Here is a 15277-nt window from a genome sequence, read left to right on the forward strand (position 1 = left end):
CCCACAGGGTTCTGCTCCATTTTGCAGAGTCAAGGCTGTTCCCCACAGAGGCAGCCCACGTCCAAGGCTTAGATGGAATGTCAAGACCACGAGCTTTGGTATGTGGATTTCCAGGGTGGAGATGTGGGACAAGGTGGGGAGGGGGCAGGACCATGACTTGGGCATGTGTACCTGTGAAGGGGGCCTCCCGTCTCTGCCTGGATCTCTGTGTGACGTTCCCAGCGGGCTTTACTGAGTGTCCCCCAAGCACAGGCCAGGGGACTTTCTCCTCTTCCTCCCACCATTATCCTCTAGGCCAGAGGGCCTGCCTTCCTTCTCGGGGGTCTTAGGAGCACCCAAGTCTGCCACAGTGGGGTTGTCCACGTGAAGAGTCACACGGGAGTCCAGGGCTGGTACTCAGGCGGACAGCACTCGTTCTGAATAGGATGTGCTGGCCCTGTCTGTGAGCGTGTGGATCAACACCCAGGATGTCCCCTGTCCACTTAGATGGCACAAGACCCTTTGCAGAGGCCAATTCATTCCCATGTGCTCCCAGGGATGACGTGGCGGCCGGGACCCTGGGGCTGCCCTCCTTATACCTGCATCATTGAATCCATTCTCTCCTGGTGAAACTGTGGACCTCAGTTTGGTACTTGAACCCACATGTCCAAAACCTGGCCAAAACTCATGGTCTTCTAACTGAGATGACAAACCTGCTTTCAGGACTTAATGAAGCTCAGGTTCTTGGTGTCTCATCACAGAAAGAATTCAGTGAGAGTCAAAGTGGTGCGGGATATGTAAGAAGTGGATTTATTTAGAGAGAAACATGCTTCACAGACAGAGCGTCAGCCGCCTTAGAAGGTGAGGATGGCCTCGAAATCTGGGGTGGTTAGTTTTGGGGCTGGGTAATTTCATAGGCTAATGCGTGGGAGGATTACTCCGACTATTTCAGGTAAGAGGTGGGGATTTCCGGGAGTTGAGCTACCACCCACTTTTTGACCTTTGTGGTCAGCCTTGGGACCAGCATGCACCTGTGGGTGTGTCCTTTAGGTTGCTGATGGGTTACAATGAACATATACTGAGACTCAAGGTCTCGTGGAAGGCGACTTGTCTGCCATCGTCGACCTGTTTGGTTCTAATTGGTTTATGTCGTGTCCTTTAGTTCAGGGTTTCCCTGGTAGCTCAGCTGGTAAAGAATCCGCCTGCAATACAGGAGAGCCCAGTTTGATTCCTGGGAAAGATCTGCTGGAGAAGGGAAAGGTTACCCACTCCAGTATTCTTGGGCTTCTGTGGTGGCTCAGCTGGTGAAGAATCTGCCTACAATGTGGGGAGACCTGGGTTCGATCCCTGGGTTGGGAAGATCCCCTGAGAAGGGAAAGGCTACCCACTCCAGTATTCTGGCCTGGAGAATTCCATGGACTCTGTAGTCCATGAGGTCACAAAGAGGTGGATAGACAGAGTGACTTTCAGTTTCACTTTTCAGTTCAGTTCAGTAGCTCATTTGTGTCCTACTCTTTGCGACCCCATGGACTGCAGCACACCAGGCTTCCCGGTCCATCACCAGCTCTCGGAGCTTGTCATCCAACCATCTCATCCTCTGTCATCCCCTTCCCCTCCTGCCTTCAATCTTCCCCAGCATCAGGGTCTTTTCTAATGAGTCAGTTCTTTGCATCAGGTGGCCAAAGTATTGGAGTTTTAGCTTCAACATCAGTCCTTCCAATGAATAGTCAGGATTGAATTCCTTTAGGATGGACTGGTTTGATTTCCTTGCAGTCCAAGGGCCTCTCAAGAGTCTTCTCCAACACCACAGTTCGAAAGCATCAGTTCTTCGGCACTCTGCTTTCTTTATGGTCCAACTCTCACATCCATACATGACTATTGGAAAAACCATGACTTTGACTAGACAGACCTTTATTGGCAAAGTAATGTCTCTGCTTTTTAATATGCTGTCTAGGTCGGCCATAGCTTTTCTTCCAAGGAGCAAGCGTCTTTTAATTTCATGGCTGCAGTCACTATCTGCAGTGATTTTGGAGCCCAAGAAAATAAAGTCTGTCACTATTTCTATTGTTTCCCCATCTATTTGCCATGAAGTGATGGGATCTGTTGCCATGATCTTAGTTTTTTGAATGTTGAGTTTTAAGCCAGCTTTTCCACTCTCCTCTTTCAATTTCATCAAGAGCTTCTTTAGTTCTTCTTCACTTTCTGCCATAGGGTGGTGTCATTTGCGTATCTGAGGTTACTGATATTTCTCCTGGCAACCTTGATTTCAGCTTGTGCTTCATCCAGCCTGGTATTTTGTATGATGTACTCTGCATATAAGTTAAATAAGCAGGGTGACAATATACAGCCTTTATGTACTCCTTTCCCAGTTTGGAACCAGTGCGTTTCAAGACATGTCCTTGGGCTACGTCATTCTTTCAAAGGCTGTGTCCTGCCAGTTCGTTTCCCTCCTGTTTCACTGGGATCCACTATCCTCTCTTTGTCCTCCTCTTCTTCCCGCTTCCCCCAGGCAGACAACTTTACCTGGTCTCCAGGTAGAGTGGGGAGAAACCGGCTCTGCTTGATCATATATGCTTCTAAGCCTTTTCCTGGAACACCTGCATGTAGGCTTTAGAAATCCCCACAGCCAGGGGTCTGATTCTTGTTTTCCCAGTCATCTGTGACAGCCAAGGCCATGGAGGTCTTCTGTCTAGTGACCCAAATGAAGGCGGGTGTGGGGACATATCTGCTAACATGAAAAAAAAAAATCCTCCACCACCAAATTGCCCCGGGCCACTGGGTGGGAAGAGCCGACTCATTGGAGAAGACCCTGATGCTGGGAAAGATTGAGAGCAGGAGGAGAAGGGGACAACAGGCTGAGATGGTTGGATGGCATCACCGACTCAATGGACATGAATCTCTGGGAGCAAACTCTGGGAGATAGTGAAGGACAGGGAAGCCTGGCATGCTGCAGGCCATGGGGTTGCAAAGAGTTGGACATCAGCAATAGTAGCAACAACCCCAAGATCCACTGGGGGCATGGCCTCTGGACTCATTCCAGACTCTCACCTGGGGGACGGGGGTGTCTGAGCCTATTGCAGAAAAGGCAACCCCTTCCAGGGCCCAAGAGTGGGCTCTTGTCTAACACTCAGAAATAAATTGTCGGAGGAGATACACATGCTGACAAAGCAAGAGGCTGTATTGGGAAGAGGCACTGGTGGAGAGCAGGAGGGTAAGGGAGCCCAGATCTGCTCGGCCACGTGGCTCACCATCTTGGGTTTTACAGTGATGAGATTAGTTGCCGGGTTGTCTGTGGCCAGTCATTCTGACTCAGGGTCCTTCCTGGTGGTGTGCGCATCGCTCAGCCAAGATGGATTCCGGTGAGGAGGATTCTGGGGCGACATGTGGACTGATATCTCCTCTGTCCTATTGATCTTTCCCGAATTCCTCCAGTTGGTGGTGATTTGTTAGTTCTGTGTTCCTTACCAGGGTTTTCTGTCATAAAATAACTCATGCAAATGGTTACTGTGGTGCCTGGCCACCCACCCAGGGTGGGTGGTTTCAGCCAGTATTTTCCCTAACCCGAGACTCACCAAGAACTGGGGCGTGGCCTCTGGACTCATTCTAGACCCCCACCTCGGGGCTGGGCTGTCTGAGCCCATTCATTCTCTCGGGGCTGGATGGGGGTAGCCAGGTGACAGAAGCTGGTGGGGATTCAGTAAACATTATGTGTGTGCATGCTAAGTCGCTTCAGTCATGTCTGACTCTGTGCAACCCTATAGACTGTAGCCTGCCAGGCTCCTCTGTCCATGGGATTCTCCAAGCAAGAATATTGGAATGGGTTGCCATGCCCTCCTCCAGGACATCTTCCCGACCGAGGGATCGAACCTGCATCTCTTATGTCTCCTGCATTGGCAGGAGAGTTCTTTACCTTGATCCCTAGCACCACCTTGATCCCTCCTTAAATGCCAGCTCTGACTTGGGCCACTTCACTTTAAAGGGCAAAGAGAGAAATGGGCAGAATCCAAACAGGAGTAATGCTAATGACTCAGGGGGCCTAGAAGGAGACCACTGGAGCAAGGGCAGAATAATTGGAATGGTCTAGTGCCAGATGACAGAGTTGAGGGGTGGCTCGGTAATTGCCAAGCTCTGGGAAGGTTCTTCTCAGGAAGATGCCAACCGGCTCGCCCCCATCCCCCTTGTCCTCAGAGGGCAGAGCAAGAAATTAGCTTAAATTGGCGCTGGAAAGATTTAGGTTATGTGTAAGGAGGAACTTTTTAAACCTTGAAATATGCTATCAAGAGAGGCTGTGGGTTCTCGGGAGAGTATCTAAAAATAGCCTGTTCTTTAAAAATAGATCTGGGCAAGCTTTAAACATAGCATCAGCTCGGCTTCTCGGGGATGGTTTTAAGTACAGGCATGCCCGGTATGGTTTCCTCCCCGGGCCAAAGGGCAGGAGGGAGAGTCAGCCTTTAGCCCCCATCAGGGCAAACATCTGGATGTTTCAGATGTGCACAGATAAGGGGTTTCTTTTTCTGTCTGCCCCCACGTTGATTGGTGTCAGAAATACCAACCTTTGGCCTCCCCCAGTTTTCTTTCCGTGGGAGGATGTTATAGGGCTGATGTTAATCGGGTCAGTCCCACCAGCTTCTCCCAGTCCGTCCCCTTTCCTGAGTCAGGGCTCTCCAGGGCCCAAGGCTTTGCTAGGACTCCATCCGTCTCTGCAGTGCCGGACGTGGCTCCTCCAGACACCTGCCCACCCCGCTCAGTACCCTCCTCCTGGCCTCATCCTCTCACTCAACTGCCCCTCCAGGACCTCCCTGCCTGCCACCTTCTTGCCAATCTGTCCTCCATCAGTGGCAAGAGAGGGCTAGAGGGATAGGGTGGGCAGGGAGGTGGGAGGGGGCTTCAGGATGCGGGGGGAAATACATGTATACCTATGGGCGATTCATGTTGACGTATGGCAAAACCCATCACAATGTTGTAATTATCCTCCAATGAAATAATCTAAGGAAAACAGAGAGAGAGGAAAAAAAGGCTGCCTGGTTCTCACCCCCAAACTTACAATTATGCAATTCCTGCCCATTGCTCTCAGGAGAAAGCCTGAACTCCCAGTATGGCTTCAAAACTTTCCACGCAGTGTCTTGTTTACCCCTCCAGCAGTGCTCTCTCCACCCACACGCCCTACCTAACGGCTCATCACGGCCCCACCAAGCCCTGATGCCTGTGGGCTTGGCCAGGGCTGCTCCGCTGTTTGGTCCACCCTCCCGGTTCTGCTCTGCTTGAATGTCACCCCCTGTAGAAGCCTTTCCTGACCCCCCAGACTTGGTCTCAGAGCCCCAGCTCGGATTCCTGTAGGCCCCCAGCCTTCCCCCATTAACTGCCCTGCCGCACAGGCATCCCATTTTCTCTGTCCTCCCTGAGAGCACTGAAGCCAGGTCACTGATCCCCCATCATATTTCCCCAGCTAGAAGGTGGCCTGGAACACAGCAGGTGCTCAATACATGCTCAGCGACTAATGACTAAAGATCAAGCTGCCCTTGCAGGGGTTTCCCTTTGCTACCTTCCTGCCCTACCTCATCTGATTTCAGCTTCCTCCAGGTCCCCAGGGGCCTGTCTGTCTTACATCTCTGACATGATACGCCCGAGATATTGGCAAGTCCAGATCACGGCCCACGTACACAGAATACTTGTTTAGACATGAACGTCCCCTGAGTGTTCTGAGTAATAACTTGGACAGTGCCTTTAATGGTAAACTCTATTAAAAATTAATTCATCAGTGGATCCCTCTGATATCTCAATTAAATGGAGCATGCCACCAGCATCATACATCCAAACCCTATGAAAGAGAGGGAGGCTGGAGGCAAGAGGAGGTCTGGAAGTCAGCTGGACCTCGTTGCTCTGTATCCTTCCCCAGAGGAGGCATCCTGGCTTGGCCCTCCTGTGTGTCCTCCAGCCCCAGGAGGCACAACTCCATGTGGTCAGGCTGACTCCTATCCCCACCCGCTACCTGCGGCCACACTGCGTGGCCTCACTTTAAATTCCTGAGCACAAGCGTCACACACAAGCAGCACGGCCCCGCTGGCCACACACACTGCCACACAGAGTATGGTTTCTCTGTACTTCCCATACTCTGAAAGGACCGTTTCACACCGTCTCCTGGTTCCTCAAACCTCCCCCCATCTGCTGTCTCGCTCTCAGCTGGTGGCCTGGCCTCCTGGGAGAGAGGGAGAAGCAGAGCCATTCCTGAACTGGGGCCTGCACGCACCTGCTGGCCTTCTCCTTCTTTTGTGCCAGGAGTCCCAGCTTCCTTCAAAAGCCAGCTCCAGGACTTCTTGGTGGAGCAATGGATAAAAGTCCGCCTTGCAGTACAGGGGACACAGGTTCGATCCCTGGTCTGGGAAGATCCCACATGCCGTGGAGCTAACCACTGGAGCCCACGAGCTCTAGGGCCCATGCTCTACAACAAGGGAAGCCACCACAATGAGAAGCCTGCACTCAGCTAGGGAGTAGCCCCTGCTTGGCGCAACTAGAGAAAGCCTGCACGCAGCAAGGAAGACTCAGTGCGGTCAAAAACAAATAAATAAACTTGACTTTAAAAGGCCAGCTTCTTTGTCTTCCAGAATCTTCTCTCTCCCTGGTTTCTATTGCTCTCTGGCTCATCTGTGCTCTCAGGCTCCCTCTGTCTACTTGGAGTGCTCTGGGTAAAGGTGGGAACATCCTGTATCTCCCCTCTTCAGGAACCCTCCCTGAACTCCAGGCCCCCTCTGCTATCGCCTCATCTTTTGGCTTCTCCATGCAGCGAGTTTGGACGTCTTCTCTCTGTCCGGCTGTTTTCTTTCCTCTACTCAGCCTGTTCCATGGAGCATCTGCCCCCATGGACTCCATGTTGGCAAATCCATCAATCACTTCCAGGTCTTCATCTCTGACCCAACAAACTGCTTCCTCCTCCTCAGTGTGCATCCTTCTCCTGGCCTTGGCAGTGCTGCCTCTGGTTTTCAGTGGCAACCCACTCCAGTACTCTTGCCTGGAAAATCCCATGGACGGACAGAGGAGCCTGGTAGGCTACAGTCCTTGGGGTTGCAAAGAGTCAGACACGACTGAGCGACTTCACTTTCATTTCTTTCTTTCCCGCCCTCTGGTCCTCACTCTCCTCTGCTGGACCTGCCTACCCTGCTCAGCTCTGGACATTGGCCCCATTCTTGACATTTCTTTGCTCTCCCTACCATCTGCGCCCAGGTGGTCTCTTGTAGGCCCACGTCCACATACCAATGGCACATGCATTTAAATCTCCAGCTCTGTTTCCCAGGCCTCAAACTTGTACACCCAACTGCTGGTATGATGTCTCAGCGTGGGTTTAATATAGGCATTTCAAATTAACTTGGCCCAGGTGGGGTTTGACTCACCCAGGCATCTTCCTCCCGCCATCTTCATTTTTGTGATTGGCACCATCATCCATCCAATTGCCCAAATCCAACCCCCACGGTCCTCCCAATCGCTGGGTAGCTCTGGCCCTCCACACCCAGCAGGTCTTGAGTAATCCACCCTCAAAACCCGCCCGGGAGCTGGCAACAACTTTAGTTCAAGCAGCAACAGCTGGACCTGGGCTCCCTTCTCTACCCCCACTTCCTTCATCTGTCTTCACACTGCAACCAGAACGATCTAAAATGTAAATTAGGCCCCTGCTTCCACCCTCTACAATGGCACCCGTTGTACTGAGAAGAAAGCCAGACTCCCCACCATGATCTACAAGGTCCTAGCTCTTGCCTGCCTTCCTAACCCCTCTTTAATTCCCCCAACCCCCTGCCCCTTTCCCACTCTGCTGCTCTGCTGGCTCCAAGCCTTTGCCCCAGCCAGTCACTCCCTGCGTCTGGAATGCTCTTCCCCAGACCTCCGTGTGGCTGCCTCCAGTTCCCCGCTCAAATCTCTGCTGATTTGAGTCACCTCCTGGGAGAGGCTCTCCCTGGCCACCCACTCTGGAAAGCCCCCAGCATTTGCCCTATTTCATTTCTCACTCTTCACTGTCTGACATTTTCTTGTTAATCAATGTGCTTGTGTGGATCTCTCCACTAGAACCTGAGACCCTGAGAGCAGGGTTCCCCCCACCACGTCCCCAGGAACAATGCTTGGCATATGAAAAGCATGGATAAATATTCGATGACTGATTGAGTGAATGAAGAATAAATAAACAAACGATGAGTCTGACATTTGTTCATGTCTGTAGACAATTTGCTCTCCAGAGTTTTCAAATCGGGCCCTGTCCTAGCTTCTCCCCATATCCCAGACCCTAAACCTTTACACCAGCCAGCCCAGTTCCCCAAAGCACCTTGCACTCAGCATTCATTTAACAAACACCTGCAGCACACTTACTATGTGCCGGGCCCTGGGCTCGGTGCTGGGGAGTCACTGGAGAGCGAAACAGGCCTGGACCCTGGACTAGGGTACAGGCAAGGAGCCTACACAGCGAGCTCTAAGCACGTGTTCGTTCATTCATGAAACACGTATACAGGGCTGATTATGAGCCAAACACTGTTCCAAGTGCTTGCTTTACTGCGTAAGCCACTTAATCCTCATACCAATCTGCACGCATGCTCAGTCGCTCACTCGTGTCCGACTCTTGGCAGCCCCAGGGACTGTAGCCCACCAGGCTCTCCTCTGTCCCTGGGATTCTCCAGGCAGAAATACTGGAGTGGATTGCCATTTCCTGTTCCAGAGGACTTCCCAACTCAGGGATCAAACCCGAGTCTTCTGAGTCTCCTGAGTTGGCAGGCAGATTCTTTACCTCTGAGCCACTGAGGCAGTTGTTATTATCCTCTTATTACAGCTGAGGAAACTGAGGCACAGACAGGTGAGGTAATCCAGGTCACACAGTTGGTGAGAGAGCTGGAAACCAGCCCCTCCCCCTTCCTTTGTATCACTCCTGCTTTCCTCTGGGTTCACCTCTTGACCCTCCGTGCGTGCTAAGTCCCTTCAGTCGTGTCTTAACTCTTTGCGACCCCATGGACTATAGCCCGCCAGGCTCCTCTGTCCATGGGGATTCTCCACGCGAGAATCCTGGAGTGGGTTGCCGTGCCCTGCTCCAGGGGATCTTCCCAACCCAGGGATCTGACTCTCCCAAATTGTCTCTTTATTCTGGCCCCATACCAGCCCCTCTTGCCTTGACAACAGGTTTCAGCTTCCTCGGTCTGACCAGTGGAGGGTGGGCTGGGGGTCATGGCAGCTTTTTTTGTCTTGGGTTCCGGTTCCGGTGGGCACCACACTCAGCCCAGCTCTGAGCCCTTGGCCAGTATCCTTCACCCCATTGCTCTCCCAGGTCTCCCAGAGGACAGGGAGGAGCCATGCTTGCTTCACCACCCTGGCTGGAAATCCCATTTATGGTGTCAGGAGTTGGGAGAAACCACAGGATGAGAGATTTACAGCTGCGAGTTTCCTGGTGTGGGCCCACGCCAGGAAGCAGCGGTCGCAGCAGAGAAAGCCACGTTCATTTAGTTGCCGCTAATTTATAGGAGGTGCCGTAACTCGACAGAAAGTCACTTTTTAACTCAGAATGAATTAGAAACAATTCCTCCTGCTGAAGATTCTTACAGCAGATGTTGGTGGATCGCACTTCACAGAACAAACATGCTTCCTGAAACTTGATTGAGGGCCCAGTTTTTTAAGCAGCGTCTTTAGAATGCAACCAGAAAATCTCACCAACCTATCTTTGAATGATTTGTACGCTTCATTTATTGACTTTTCTTAAAGCATGGCCTTTCATATTTGGGAATAAATGTGATTCAATTGAGAAATCAATGCATTTCTAAAGTAACAATTTGGAGAATTGATTATTCTGTCAACAGGCTGGGTTCAGCTTCTGGGTCTAGTTGGTAGTTTTTGTGTTAAAATACTGTTGCGTCCCCACTGTCCTAGTGTGTGGGGTAGTTGTTCTTATGAACATTTTCCTTCTTTAGTGGATGCTTTCTGACATTGTGTATGCCTGCTACCATTCCCACTTTATAGATGAGAAAATCAAGGCAGTGACAGGTCCGATAAACTCAGAGAGCATCTGGACTGGCATGGTGAGGAAGAAACTGAAGATGTTACAACAGCTGAGGGTTTGGAGAGCAAGGTCCAGCCCTCAGACGGAGACTGGGGCAGGGGGCAAGGTTGGGATGGGGCTAAGGAATGAGCCCCACAGAGGGAGCGAGAATGTGTGTGTGCGCGCTGTGTTGCTTCAGTCCCGCATGACTCTTTGCGACCCTATGGACTGCAGCCCGCCAGGCTCCTCTGTCCATGGGATTCTCCAGGCAAGAATACTGGAGTGGGTTGCCATTTCCTTCTCCAGGGAATCTTCCCAACCCAGGGATCGAACCCACGTCTCCTGCCTTGGCAGGTGGATTCTTTACCATTAGCACCATCTGGGGAGCAAGGCTCTGGGTAGGGTAGCACTTCTGGAGGGAGTGAACAATGGGCTAAAAGGAACAGAGACCTGTCCTTCGAGCCAAAAGACTCCACCGGAAGTCACAGTGACGAAGACAGTGCAGCATCAAAGAAATTCATGGCACAGAATGATGAGCTAAGAGCAGACATGCCACGTGAGACTTGGCATATGGTACAAAATCATGATGTAAAGTCAGTCGGGATATATGTCTATGCACAGTTGACTCACTTCGCTGTTCAGGAGAAACTAACACAACATTGTGAAGCAACTATACTCCAATGAAAGTTAACTCACTTTTTTTACAACTCAGAAATAAAATTATAAAATAAAGTCAGTGGGGAAAGAACAGTTTGTTCTATAAGGGTTCAAAGCCATTAACTACTCATTAAAAAAAAATAAAGTTATATCCTTATCTCATGCCACTTACCAAGATAAAGTCCAGATGAATCAACATAAATATCTGTAAGTATGTTAGAAAAATATAGGAGAGTGTTGATTTTCTTAAAGTAGACACAGGAAGCAAAAACTAAACATCAAAAGACTGCTAACTTTGACTATAATAAATAATCAAAGTAGATGACAAAAACAGCTTTATTCATAACTGTCAAAACTTCGAAGCAACTAAGAAGTCCTTCAATAAGTGAATGAGTAATAACCTGTGATACATCCGTACAGTGCAATATCATTCAGGAATAAAAGGAAAAGCGTAATCAAGCCAGGAAGCACATGGAGGAACCTTAAATCCATATTGTTAAGTGAGAGAAGTCAATCAGAAAAGGCTACATACTATGTGATTCCAACTCTATGACATTCTGAAAGCACCCAAGCCATGGAGACAGTAAAAAGATCACTGGTTGCCAGGGTTTAAGGAGGGAGGGTTGACCAGGTGGAGCATAGGGGATTTTTAGGGTCATAACTATTGGACACAATGGTGAATACATGTCACTTTGCCTTTGTCAAAATCCACAGACTGTACAACACAGAGAGTGAACCCTAATGTAAACGATGGAGTTAGTAATAATGTGTCCCTGGGGCTTCCCCGGTAGCTCAGCTGGTAAAGAATCTGCCTGCCACGCAGGAGACCCTGGTTGGGTTCCTGGGTCAGGAAGACCCCCTGGAGAAGGGATAGGCTATCCACTCCAGCCTTCTTGGGCTTCCCTGGTGGCTCAATCAGGAAAGAATTCACCAGCAACGCAGCAGACCTGGGTTCGATCCCTAGGTTGGGAAACTCCCCTGGAGGAGGGCATGGCAACCCACTCCAGTATTCTTGCCTGGAGAATCCCCATGGACAGAGGAGCCTGATGGGCTGCAGTCCATGGGGTCACAAAGAGTTGTACATGACTGAGCAACTAAGCCCAGCACAGCAATGTATTCCTACTGTCTCATCAGTTGTAACAAAAGTACACACTATTGAAAGTTGTTAATCATAGGAGAAACTGTGGGGGAATGGGGGGGGTGGATTTGGGAACTCTGGAACTATTTTCTGAACCTTTTTCTGTAAACTTAAAACTTCTCTAAAAAATAAAACCTATTAATTAAAAACAGATGAGCTACACATGAGAAAAGACAAACGGTAAACTGTTTGGAGTCAATATAACAAATACGGTTAGTATCCAGAACACAAAAAGAACTTATATCAGTTGATAAAGATTTTTTTAAAAAAGGAAATTGACAAAGGATACAATCATAGAATAAGAAATATAAATGGTTAATAAACACAAGAAAAATGCCCAAGCTTACTAGTAAGGAGGGAAATGTAAAATTTAAAACAATGTTGAGGTGTCATTTTTCACCATGCCGTGGATACGATTTGTAATGTTTTATAGTATGAAGTATTGGTGAGGATTTGGGTGAGGATTCTAACAGCTGGCAGAAGTTCCACAAGGTTCTGCTTCTCAGGTGAGCAATTCACTGACATTGATCAAAATTCAAAACGTACACGGTGTTTATGACCCGGCAGTTCCTCTTGTTTTTCATGCTGGAGAAATACTTGCTTGTCTGCACAAAGAGACTTGTAGAAGTGTGTTCATTGCAGCATTCATTTAGGGAGCAAAAAAGCTGGAAATAGTGTCAACTGGTTGGATAAATAAAACATGATATATCATTATCAAGAAATCTTATGCATCAGTTCCAAAGAATAAGGTATGTCTTATGTACTTTTTTGGAGAAGGCAATGGCACCCTACTCCAGTACTCTTGCCTGGAAAATCCTATGGACAGAGGAGCCTGGTGGGCTGCAGTCCATGGGGTCGCTAAGAGTCGGACACGACTGAGCGACTTCACTTTCACCTTTCCCTTTCATTTACTGGAGAAGGAAATGGCAACCCACTCCAGTGTTCTTGCCTGGAGAATCCCAGGGACAGGGGAGCCTGGTGGGCTGCCGTCTCTGGGGTCGCACAGAGTCGGACACGAGTGAAGTGACTTAGCAGTAGCAGCAGCAGTATGTACTTTTTGGAAGTTCACCAAGAATTAGGTCAAGTAAAGAAAAATCAGAGGGACTTCCCTGGTGGTCCAGTGGTTAGGCATACTGCCCGCCGGTGCAGGGAGCTCAGGTTTCCATCCTGAACTGAGATCTCACGTGCCTTGGAGCAGCTGAGCCCCTGCACCCCAACTACTGAGCCCATGTTCTAGCCCATGTTACAGACCTACAACAACTGAGCCCACACACCGCAACCACTGAAGCCCTGTGCCCTGGAGCCTGTGTTCCTCAGCAAGAGGAACCGCTACAATGAGAAGCCCGCACACCGCAGCTAAGAGTGGCCCCCACTTGCTGCAACTGCAGAAAGCCTGCACGCAGCAACAAAGACCCAGCACAGCCAAAAACACACAAATAAATAAACAGAAAAAGGAAAAGAGAATATCCATACGGCTCAACCCTTGTTTCCTTCCAACAGAGAGAGCCAAGGCAGAGGGGACGGGAGAGGTTTCTAGCCTACCTTTGCTGGGGCATGACTATGTATGAGGTCTAAGCCTGGCAGAGACAGCCTGGGGCAGGCTGAGCCCTTAGGAGTCTTTGGGGGCCTCAGCACCTGTCACGATCACCCCCTTCCTTGATTTCCTGGCTCAAGTACACCTTACCAGCCCTGAGGAGCACCCCTTATCTGAGGCCAGAGGTCCATGATAGGCTGGCTTCAGCCCAGAGATGCGGGCAGCCAGCTGAGTCCTCTGTCTCCGGGGCACCTGGGGTGAGGTGACTGGAAGGAGACAGATGTTCTGGATCCTGCCGGCTCAGCCCCCAAGCCCCAACCATGCACATCTTTCCTCTGCTCTGCTTTCAGTGACATCACCTTGGTAGCTTGAAACTGACCACAGTGGGATTATCCACACCATGAAAGCTGGCAAACACTACAAATCATAGCTTCTTTATTTTTCTGTCTTCAGAGAACGTGTCGTTAAACCTTTACATTCAAGGGACTTCCCTGGCGATCCAGTGGTTAAGACTCCATGCTTCCACTGCAGGGGGCACAGGTTTGATCCCTAATCGGGGAACTAAGACCCTGCATGCCTGGCGGCAAAAAAAAAAATTCTTTTTACCTTCACACTGTGGGAACACAGGATGTCCACCTACACCCTCACTCCTGCCCCTAACTCTGGATTCAGGACTCAGAGCCTCACTTCCTCTTTACTTCTGCCTTTTCTTATCTCTGCTGCTGCTGCTGCTAAGTCGCGTCAGTTGTGTCCGACTCTGTGTGAACCCATAGATGGCAGCCCACCAGGCTCCGCCATCCCTGGGGTTCTCCAGGCAAGAACACTGGAGAGGGTTGCCATTTCCTTCTCCAATGCATGACAGTGAAAAGTGAAAGTGAGGTCACTCAGTCGTGTCTGACTTTTAGCGACCCCATGGACTGCAGCCTACCAGGCTCCTCCGTCCTTGGGATTTTCCAGGCAGGAGTACTGGAGTGGGGCGCCATTGCCTTCTCCTTCTTTACCCCTCTCTTTATCTCCGTCTCTTCTCTTGCATCAGAGGGGAAAGGGTGACTGGGCAACAAGAGAGATGCCTTCTCGGCAGCTTGGGAAGAACCTTGGCTTTAAGGCCATTTGGATCTGGGCCCCAGTCACAACTGAGCCATTTACTCTCTTTGTGACCTGGGACAGACTTGACCACTCTGAGCTTCTGTTTTCTCACCTGTGAAACGGGAATAATCACAGTCAGGACGACTATATTAGAGGTGTGGTTTTGCTTTGACTTCAGGGAGTGACATGCGCCTAGACTTTGATGTGAATGGAGCCCTATGGAATTGTGCAGTGGGCAGCCTGAACAATGGTATATGGCCCACATCATCTTACTTACTTCAGAGGGTTGTTGTGAAAGTTAATAATGGAGGTGAAAGAGTCTGACGAGTGCCTGGCACACAGTAGGTACACATGCGTTATTGGTTTCCTTCCTTCCTCTTGTCATCTACCCCTTCCGTCCTCATCAATACTGTATCGCTCCATTTAAACTTAGGTATGTGCCAGTTAGCCACATTGCCGTGGCACCCGCAAGGCTCTAGATGCCATGATCCACAGAGTACAATGTCCCCTGTCTTATAATAACCCTGGTAACTGTATCAGTTGCATGCCTGCTAGGCAGCAGACATGGAGGCTGCCTTGCTTCATTTCAGTCAGTTTTCACCTAATCTGTCATAATCTTCATTTTAGGGTTGAAAGACTTGAGGCTCAGAGGAGGGAGGTACCTCACCCAGGGCCACATGGTAAAAAAAGATTCCCACTCAGATCCTTTGGAATCAAAGTCCTCCCAGCCAGTTCCAAAATTTTTGACATGAGCCACAGAAAAACACTTCATAATTACAATCGCTACACACACAGCCGTACACAGAGACACATGTGCATAGAGCTGAAAGTTTCACAAAGCAATATTTACTCCTGCTACATTTGATGTTATCAGATATTTCTATTC

General features: G+C 49.8%; 1 protein-coding gene across 3 annotated transcripts in view; it reads left to right on the top strand.

Moving 5' to 3' along the window:
• Window positions 1-15277, top strand: part of GSG1L (GSG1 like) — a 252677-nt gene that overhangs the window by 195255 nt on the left and 42145 nt on the right. The window lies entirely within an intron of this gene.

The sequence above is a fragment of the Capricornis sumatraensis genome, chromosome 3, assembly GCF_032405125.1.
Source record: "Capricornis sumatraensis isolate serow.1 chromosome 3, serow.2, whole genome shotgun sequence".
Taxonomy (NCBI): domain Eukaryota; kingdom Metazoa; phylum Chordata; class Mammalia; order Artiodactyla; family Bovidae; genus Capricornis; species Capricornis sumatraensis.